The sequence below is a fragment of the Labeo rohita genome, chromosome 3 (assembly GCF_022985175.1).
Source record: "Labeo rohita strain BAU-BD-2019 chromosome 3, IGBB_LRoh.1.0, whole genome shotgun sequence".
In the NCBI taxonomy this organism is placed as follows: domain Eukaryota; kingdom Metazoa; phylum Chordata; class Actinopteri; order Cypriniformes; family Cyprinidae; genus Labeo; species Labeo rohita.
Genome location: NC_066871.1, coordinates 1,890,525 through 1,901,577, shown reverse-complemented (window position 1 = coordinate 1,901,577; position 11,053 = coordinate 1,890,525). Strand labels below are relative to the sequence as shown.

At 35.4% G+C, this 11,053-nt stretch overlaps 1 long non-coding RNA gene across 1 annotated transcript in view; it reads right to left on the bottom strand.

The window, feature by feature from the left end:
* The window catches only part of LOC127162662 (uncharacterized), a 502,623-nt gene extending 491,721 nt beyond the window's left edge, over positions 1-10,902 (bottom strand). The window contains exons 1-2 of the long non-coding RNA XR_007827409.1: positions 10,749-10,902; positions 10,485-10,669 (exon numbers count right to left, since the gene is read on the bottom strand). This is a non-coding gene — a long non-coding RNA (uncharacterized LOC127162662). The remainder of the gene's footprint in view (positions 1-10,484; positions 10,670-10,748) is intronic.
* Positions 10,903-11,053: the final 151 nt, after the last annotated feature.

Sequence of the window (11,053 nt, the reverse complement as noted above, 5' to 3'; positions counted from 1 at the left end):
CATGCATACGTTAATAGACACTCGCTTATACGTATAAACTTGATCCATGCATATACACCTACAACAACACGCACATATACATATAAACTCGTTGCATGCAGACACACCTGTACATACTCGCATATACATATAAACTTGATCCATGCATATACACCTAAAAACACTCGCACATACATATAAACTCGTTGCGCGCATATACACCCATAAAACACTCACGCAAACATACAAAATATATGCAAGTGATTTCATATGTGGATGTGCGTGAACATTTCAGTGCAAACGGAAGGCATTTCAGTGTAAACGGAAGCAGCGGCACTTCCGGCATTTTAAAACACTTAACGTGACTTAATGCATTCAAATAGTGTTTTAAATAGACCTTTAATATAGCATACGATGAACCAGGGGCGAATTTCCACCCGTCACTTTTCCAAATCCCGTTCAGCACCGCCGAGAGTTCGCGCGATCGTTCAAACAAACCCGAAAGTAAAACGCGCACGCGCCTTCAAAAGCAATTTTAATACCCCGCGTTTAGAGCGCGACTCCCCAATGCGTGCAAATTAGGCCACACAACATATTTAGGATGTTATTAGTATGTAGGCTATAATAGGTTGTGTAATTGTCTATAGTTCTGTATCATGCTTTAAAATGTTGGTCTCTATTTGAATTGTTTTAACTGTTCTGTTCTACTTTCTGAGTATGAATTATCACATGCAGTAAAAGACAACAACACTCAAGCACCATAAAAAGTTTTGCTACAAACTCAACTGACTGGCTTAATTCTCTCCTGTATGATTTCATAAGTCTCTTCAGACCTTAGAACTGTACATGAATTATGAGCTTCTTGAATGTTTGACCTCCTAACTAAAGCTCTTTTTCGCAAATTTAACATATAAATAAAGACAGTATATATATATACTGAGGGAAAGTCCATTTATTTCAATAATTTGTTTCAAAAAGTGAAACAAATGTTATATTAGTTCACTGCACACCAAGTGAAATATTTCAAGCCTTTATTTGTTTCAATTTTAATGATTATGGATTAAAGATTAAAAAAAACCCAAATCCAGTATTTCACAAAATTAGAATATCATGACAAAGTTCAACATTGTAGGCTCCCTGTGTCCCAATCTAGTCAGCTAATTAACGCAAAACACCTGCAAAGGTTTCCTCAGCCTTTAAATTTTCTCAGTCTGGCTTAGTAGGCTTCAGAATCATGGGGAAGACTGCTGACTTGACGGTTGTGCAGAAGACCATCATTGACACCCTCCATAAGGAGGAAAAGCCTCAAAAGGCAATTGCAAAAGAAGCTGGATACTCACAGAGTGCAGTATCGAACTATATTAACAGAGTGTTAAGAGGAAGGGAAAAATGTGGCCGGAAAAGGTGCACAAGTGACAGGGATGACCATAGCCTTGGGAGGATTGTCAAGCAATGACAGAAATTTGGGGGAGCTTCATAAGGAGTGGACTGAGGCTGGTGTCAGGGCATCAAGAACCACCACATACTGACGTTTGCATGACATGGGCTACATCTGTAGAATTCCATGCGTCAAGCCACTTCTGAATCAAAAACAACGTCAGAAGCGTCTGTGCTGGGCTAAGGAGAAAAAGTACTGGTCTGTTGCCCAGTGGTCCCAATAAGTCTTGTTTTCAGATGAAAGCAAATGTCGCATTTCATTTGGAAATCAAGGTTTAACAGCCATGGAATAACTGTACTTGATTGGCCGGCAAACTCGCCTGACTTAAACCCCATTGAAAATCTATGGGGTATTGTCAAAAGGAAGATGAGGGAACAGAGACCCCGAAATGCAGACGAGCTGAAGACCAATATCAAAGCAACGTGGGCTACCATAACACCTCAACTGTGTCAAAGGCTAATCGCCTCCATGCCACGCCGCCTTGATGCTGTAATTTGTGCAAAAGGAGGCCCAACAAAGTACTGAGGACATAATACAGTACATTAACTTTTCAGAAGGCCAACATTTAAGATCCTTTTTTTATTGGTCACATGAAATATCCTAATTTTGTGAGATACTGGATTTGTTTTTTTTTGTCTTTAATCAATAATCATCAAGTTGAAACAAATAAAGGCTTGAAATATTTAACTTTGTGTGTAGTGAACTAATATAACATACAAGTTTCACTATTTGAAACAAATTATTGAAATAAATGGACTTTCCCTCGATATTCTAATTTTTTGGCACATACCTGTATGTATAATATATATATTATACATCAGTGGCGATTTCTTTAAGACTGCAAGGGAAGCTCAGCTTCCCCTATAATGTCACAAAATTAATGGTCAAATTATGTACTATTGTATTAACATTTTATTGACTAAAAATGCGTTAGAAAACGTTCATCTCAAAGACGAGTTCGTTCAGAATCAGTTAGATATAGCAGGTCGGCTGACTTGCTATATCTAACTATCTAACTTCTCATACATTCCCGTAGCGTCACAGTGCATTTCCCCGTTGAAGCCCAGCGTCCATTGACTTCAATGCGGCTGCTTTGAACGTTTTTTTTCAGTGCTTTGAAACTAGACGGTCATTGGATAAACGCTGCGATTATGTCCCGCCCACGGACGCTCAGCGTCTCTGGGGGTGAATGAGGAGCAAATGAGGAGTGGGCTGGCCTGGACTCCGAGCTTCTGCGTGATGATTGGAGGGTCTGTCGAAAGATTGCATCTCCTTTTGACTGACAGCGATTTTGTACTATAAGGAATCGCTGAAGCTATTCGCGCTCAGTCCCATCGCGGATTTCTCAAGTTCAGTCGAAATAAAAACTGCTGCAACCTATTTCTTTATATTTGCTTGGCGAAATTGCTTGATTTTCATCATACATTTCACACAATTATACACCACATTCCTTGTTTCACTTTTACAGAGTTTAATATTTTTTTAGATCGTTCATTCATTCATTCATGTTAATATTTAATGTAGTAATCTATATATATATATATATATATATATAGATTACTACATTAAATATTAACATGGAGGATGACTATAAATTAATATATATATATAGTAATCTTGAAAAATTTTAACATAACATAATGAAACCTTATATTTCTATTAAAATACTTTATAAATAAATAAATAAATAAATCTCCATAATAACCTTATTTAAATTGCAAAATATTTATAATATATAGTAGCATCTGACTAAAAGAAAAAATACATCATATTTTGCATAATAAAACTAAAGCTTTTTTTTTTACGATTGTTTGCATTGTGACTTACTTATGACAATAAGGCACATTCTTGTGAATAAATAAATAGACAATTTTATGATGTAGGCCGAAAATGAGCTTCCCCTATTTGACAGACCAGTAGCCGCCACTGTTATACATATATATATATATATATATATATATACACACACATATACATATAACAGTCCTAGTTTATACAGTCCTAGTTATAGTAGCCAAGTAGGCTACTCTCTCAATATTCAAAGTGCAAATAGAGACTAAATTTTTCAAACAGGATAGAGAGCTATAGACAACTACACAGCCTATTATAGCTACATACTAATAACATCTTAAATATGTTATGTAGCCTAATTTGCACGCATTGGGGAGTCGCGCTCTAAACGCGGGGTATTATAATTGCTTTTGAAGGCGCGTGCGCGTTTTACTTTCGGTTTTGTTTGAACGATCGCGCGAACTCTCGGCGGTGCTGAACGGGATTTTGAAAAGTGCCCAGTGGAAATTCGCCCCTGGTTCATCGTATACTATATTAAAGGTCTATTTAAAACACTATTTGAATGCATTAAGTCACGTTAAGTGTTTTAAAATGCCCCGGCATCTGGAGATTCCGCCGGAAGTGCCGCTGCTTCCGTTTGCACTGAAAAGTTCACGCACATCCACATATGAAATCACTTGCATATATTTTGTATGTTTGCGTGAGTGTATTTTTTGTTTGGTGTATATGCGCGCAACGAGTTTATATGTATGTGCGAGTGTTTTTAGGTGTATATGCATGGATCAAGTTTATATGTATATGCGAGTATGTACAGGTGTGTCTGCATGCAGCGAGTTTATATGTATGTGCGAGTGTTTTTAGGTGTATATGCATGGATTAAGTTTATATGTATAGTTTTGATTATATACAGTTGTGTCTGCATGCAGCCATTTTATATGTATATGTGCGTGTTGTTGTAGGTGTATATGCATGGAAAAAGTTTATATTTTTTCTGGTCAAGTAAATATTAGAAATGCATGCGATTAAAGTTTATAAACAAAATTATTCACGTGTATATATGTATAAATTACTTCGAGCCAATTTGCACGTCATAGTTCAGACCACAAACGGTCTTCGGGCCTGTTTTAGGCTTCTTCTTATTTTTATTTTTTAGACATCCACCAAATATGGTGATGGAAAAAAATCCGCGCTGGTGGAAACAACACCAGACTTTCTTTCTTTCACCTTGTAAAGTCATTAAGGATCCAGTTTATTATTGGCAGTTTGGAAAGGAATTGCTGTTTATTTGCTATTATTGAACTGTAAAGTGAAAATGTTGTATGTGATTTTTTGTATTTTGTGTTTTTTTTTTTCAGTTAAAAATATTTCACAATATCAAAGTTGATGTTTTATGAGTATTTATTTTTGGTGTTTTTGTTTATACAGGTCAGTACAGAGAGTGCACAAGTGGGAGAGAGAGGAGGGAACGGCATCAGAAAAGACCTAGAGCTGGGACACTTTCAAGGATCACCCGAAGCACAACCACACTATATGCACAAGGCTGTTAGTTCTAACGTTTTATCAGAATTTGAAGAAACAATTCTACTTAAAATATTAAATGCATTTCATTTAAGGCAGGGTTTTTCCTGCATAAAGAATTTTAAGGTGACTGCTGTTATATCCCTTCACCACCAACTTGGTTTCTGTTGCAGGTTCCATTGTCAAACTGTTCTGTTTCCACTGCACAAATCTCTTGTAATGAGACACATTTGTAAACCTGGTTTCACAGAACTATAGTTATCCACTAAAATAAAAGATCAAGTGGTTTCAGTCAAAAAAGGTTTCTTTTGCAAATATAAATTTGCAAAATATATATGTTATAGCACAACATACAAGAGTCTTTAACCCTCTGGGGTCTAAGGGGATTTTGAGAAGTTTTGACATACCCTGACATTTGTGTTTTTTTTTTTTTTTTGTTTGTTTGTTTGTTTTTTTCAGTATCTTAAAAAAAATACACTACCAGTCAAAAGTTTTTAAAGAGTAAGTTTTTTTTCTGCTCACCAAGCCTACATTTATTTGATCCAAAATACAGCAAAAGCAGTAATATTGTGAAATATTTAAATAACTGCTTTCTATTTGAATATATTTTAAACTATAATTCCTGTGATCAAATATGCTGATATATATGCTGATTAGCTGTTCAAGAAACATTTATTATTATTATTATTATCAATATTTAAACAGTTGAGTACATTTTTAGGATTCTTTGATGAATAGAAAGATCCAAATAAATACAGGATTGGGGAGCAGAAGAGACGTCTTGGGAAAAAAAGTTACTGTTAGATAACTTGTAACTTCTAGTGGTAGTGTATTATGTCTATAGTCTGTATTAATCACAAACTGGGCTACAATTATATGTGAGCAGCATTAGTGTATTTGTATTATATTTGGGTTCTTCTACAGGTTTTTAAAAATAAATTCTACAATATTAATCATGTGTTCGTTTATTAAGGGTTATAGTAAATCCGTTGCTGCTAGTCATTTGATTTTTTAAACTTTTATGTTTGTCCAGTGTTGATCTAAATGCAAACTGGTTCTAATTGAACGCACGAAAGGTAAGACGCTGAAACAACGTCGCGTTTTCAACATTGATTCAATTTGCAAAATCAACACCTAATTCAACGTTAATCCAACGTCTACAGAACGACCTTAATTCACCCACGTTGAAGGTAAGACGCTGAAACAACGTCGCGATTTCAACGGTGAAACAACGTTGTAATTTCAAGGTGAAATGACGTCACAATATCAACGTTGATCCAATTTGCAAAATCGAAACATAATCCAACGTTGATTCAACCATGGTACCCGACGCTGTTTCAACGGTGAATCAACGTTGAAATGCCGGCTGGGTCATGAATGCAAAATAATATATATTTGTGGCAATCTCCCATTCACTGCTCTCAAAGTTAACCCACAGCTGAGAAACCCGGAAAAAGGTTCATAAACAGATTTGAACACACACTTCATCTCTTTATGTGGGTGTGTAAAATTACCTGATCTTGAATCTGTAATTCCACTAATAATCAGCAGAGTCACACAAATAAACTTCATTGCTGGAGGACACAGATGATAAAAAGAAAAATATGAACACAAAATATTACAATAAAAAGACAAATGTGTTTTGCCTCTTAATACTTGCACATTTACATGTGTGGGCCAAATACAACATTTCACATAAATATATACAATGAACAGGTTAAATGAATCCAGTTAAAGCAAGACACAAATGTGCAATGTGCATCTACATGTAGCTTTATTTGACCTTATTTTGGAAAAAAAAAAAAAAAAGTATTTATATTTAGTATCACTTTATAACCTACCAAACCAGTTAAATGCGTCTGATCTCAAGTCACACTCATGATAGACACAGTTGTTCAGGAAAATGTGTTTCTCGACTTACCTGCGACTGCACGTTGATGAGTTCACTGGAGTTTCTGAATAAATGATTGATATGATTATATTGTTATTAACTAAATGTTGATACGAGAGTTCGTAATCGAAAGGAGAATATTCCTATCTCAGTTTTACTTTCACCTGTAACTAAATGATTTACCTGATGACTCCGCCCTCCACAACACCTGATCATAATCCAACTGCCGAAACTATTCTCTGTTTGCAGAAATGTGTCTTCAGACTTGTGCAGGGCTTGTAGCCTTACTGATTTTGGGAAGGTTTTTTTATTACTATTTTTTTTTTTTTTTAATGGCTATGTATGTAGCTTACAAAACTCCACTCAGGCCACACTTACAACACAGTCAGTTTTTCATGCAAAGCAGATAATGCCATTTCAAACGAATCTGATTTTTATTAACGTTACTAGAAACTTGGCATTCATTTTAATAAATCACAGTAGGGAAAAGCTATTCGGCTACATCAATTCGTTTTGTATAAAAAATTTCTACTATGATAAAACAAATTGAAACAAATAGTCGAGTTTCACCAAAGTGACATAGGTCCAACATGTCAGAACCAGATCATATCAAACAAACAAATAAAGAAATAAAGACACTTTTTATTCTCAGGAATTACAAGATCTTTTTAATTTATTTCTGAATATAATAAACAGAACCTACATTTATAACATATTTTGCCATTATTTTAATGTAATTAATCAGTTAAAAATTGTATGACTCTACCATACATGATATCTTAAAAAGTCGAAGTATCAGCAACTCAATGTAAAACATTTCACACAGGCATGTATCGAACTGCACGCAGACGCCATCAGTGAGCGCCCGCAGGGTCCTTTCAGTCACAGTACGCCTGTGACGCTGGAGTTTCCAGTCTTCAATAGGTCAAACTACAGCAGCAGCAGAGACATTCATTTAGTTTACTCAAATACTCTCTGAATGTCTCTCATTAACAAAATAAACATGTTGGACATTTTCAGTAATGCAATCAGATTCAGTAAATGGTCCAAATATTTACCCGCGTATGCAGATGTAAAGACTGTCGACCATAGACAATAACAATTATCAAATCCAAACCACTCTATCTGGTCAATTAAACATCAGTGCTGTTTAATTCAGATGATTATATTGACACTCTCTTTTTAACAGTTAATACTAATAGCAGATCCTGTGGGGTCGGGCCGGGCACGGGCTTGCGCGGTAAATGAGCGGTCATGTGATGCGTTTTGATTAGCGCGAGAAAGCCCAGCAAGCAATTTTTGGTCTAAAAAACGTCTATTAGCCATTGAAACACAGCCCAGATGTCTAGGCTAAAATAAGGTTGTCATTGGGCTGTCAGTGAAAATTTAATAGACGTCTAAACATAGACCTATAATAGACTAGACATCATTTAGACCACTATTAAACGAATACATCTGAATGTCTAATAGACATTGAATCTGCATCTAGGCTAAAACAAGACTGAATTTGGGCTGTCAGTGAAAATCTAATAGACGTCTAACCATAGCCCAATAATAGACTAGTCATCAAATAGACAGCTAATGAATGCCTACATATATACATCTAAAACACAACAAAATGGTCATCCATCCAAACAAACTACATATACAGCTTTTATTAAGAAAAATAACATTAACAACTTAAGAAAATACAAAATGATAAAAATGCAAAAGAATTAATGACAAAATAAAATATAAATGCATTACACTCCCTTTTATTATGATAAAAATTTAACACCTTAAGATAATAATAATAATAATGATAATTATATATATATCCACAATATATATATATATATATATATATATATATATATATATTAAATACCTTATGATATTTAAAAGAAATAAATAGTACAAATCAAGAGCATGTTATCACACTTAACATTAAAACATTGTGGATAAATGACCAAGACGGTGAAACAACGTTGTAATTTTAAGGTGAAATGACGTCACAATATCAACGTTGATCCAATTTGCAAAATCGAAAGATAATCCAAGGTTGATTCAACCATGGTACCCGACGCTGTTTCAATGGAGAATCAACGTTGAAATGTCGGCTGGGTCATGAATGCAAAATAATATATATTTGTGGTAATCTCCCATTCACTGCTCTCAAAGTTAAGCTAAGACCCCGGACGACTTCCACAGGTGAGAAACCCGGAAAAAGGTTCATAAACAGGATTTGAACACACACTTCATCTCTTTATGTGGGTGTGGAAAATTACCTGATCTTGAATCTGTAATTCCACTAATAATCAGCAGAGTCAAACAAATAAACTTCATTGCTGGAGGACACAGATGATAAAAAGAAAAATATGAATACAAAATATTACAATAAACAGACAAATGTGTTTTGCCTCTTAATACTTGCACATTTACATTTAAGGGCCAAATACAACATTTCACATAAATATATACAATGAACAGGTTAAATGAATCCAGTCAAAGCAAGACACAAATGTACAATGTGTATCTACATGTAGCTTTATTTGACCTTATTTTGAAAAGTTTAGTATCACTTCATAACCTACCAAACCAGTTCAATGCGTCTGATCTCAAGTCACACTCGTGATAGACACAGTTGTTCAGGAACATGTGTTTCTCGACTTACCTGCGACTGAACATTGATGAGTTCACTGGAGTTTCTGAATAAATGATTGATATGATTATATGGTTATGAACTAAATGTTGATACGAGAGTTCGTAATCGAAAGTAGAGTATTCCTGTCTCAGTTTTACTTTCACCTGTAACTAAATCATTTACCTGATGACTCCGCCCTCCACAACACCTGACCATAATGCAACTGCCGAAACCATTCTGTTTGCAGAAATGTGTCTTGTGACTTTGAGTGCAGGGCTTGTAGCTTAACTGACTTTGGGAAGATTTTTTTTTTTTTTCATTACTATTTATTTTTAATGGCTATTTATGTAGCTTACAAAACTCCACTCAGGCCACACTTACAACACAGTCAGTTTTTCATGCAAAGCAGATAATGCCATTTCAAACAAATCTGATTTTTATTAACCTTACTAGAAACTTGGCATTCATTTTTATAAACCACAGTAGGGAAAAGCTATTCGGCTACATCAATTCGTTTTGTATCTAAAACAATTTTACTATGATAAAACAAATTGAAACAAATAGTCGAGGCCTTACATGTCAGAACCAGATCATATCAAACAAACAAATAAAGAAATAAAGAAATAAAGACACTTTTTTATTCTCAGGACTTACAAGATCTTTTTAATTTATTTCTGAATATAATAAACAGAACCTACATTTATAACATATTGTGCCATTATTTTAATGTAATTAATCAATTAAAGATTGTATGACTCTCCCATACATGATATCTTAAAAGGTCAAAGTATCAGCAACCAATGTAAAACATTTAATCCAGGCATGTATCGAACTGCGCGCAGACGTCATCAGTGAGCGCCCGCAGGGTCCTTTCAGTCACTGTACACCTGTCACGCCGTAGTTTCCAGTCTTCAATAGGTCAGACTACAGCAGCAGGAGAGACATTCATTTAGTTTACTCAAATACTCTCTGGATGTCTCTCATTAACAAAATAAACATGTTGGACATTTTCAGTAATGTAATCAGATTCAGTAAACGATCCACATATTTACCTGCGTATGCAGATGTAAAGACTGTCGACCATAGACAATAACAGTTATCAAATCCAAACCACTCTATCTGGTCAATTAAACATCAGTGCTGTTTAATTCTGATGATTATAATGACTCTCTCTATTTAAAGGAGAGGTCCGGTGTGATATTGACCTAAAGTGTATTGAATCATGATACCGAGTGTGAACTAACCTTGCATATCTCATCTCGGCTTGTCCACTCAAGTCCGAAATCTGGGGTCAGTTAGCCGATGCTAACAACAGGTTGTCGATGAGAGTAAATGGGGCATCGGGCTAGCCATGTAAATAAATCACTGTTTTACACCATTTACGAGGCACAAAGTAGCTCCACACTTCATTGGTAGACTTCCAAGGGCCCTGGCATTTAAAACGAGACATTGAGAACTCAGAATAACCACCGGTAGTTTATTTACAAGAAGACTTATACAAACAGTACCTGCAAGAAAATGACGGGCCGCCGCCATCTTCAATGTAGTCACGATAAGTTGAGTGTCGAGCAGGAACGAAACTACAACCTGATAAGTCACGTGAAGAAGTGCTGTACATGTGAAGAAGGAGTGGCCGGGCACAGCATAGCCTATGACTGCAACTTCAGCTGGCATTACGAAGGATAAGAGAAAAGTTAGAGAAGACAGAATGGTTCGCGTTTGTGCTTTTCCAGGTTGCGGCAAAAAGATGAGAAGCTATGTTCCGGAAAGTTTTCACAGGCTACCTCTACACTCTAGTTTCGTTCCTGCTCGA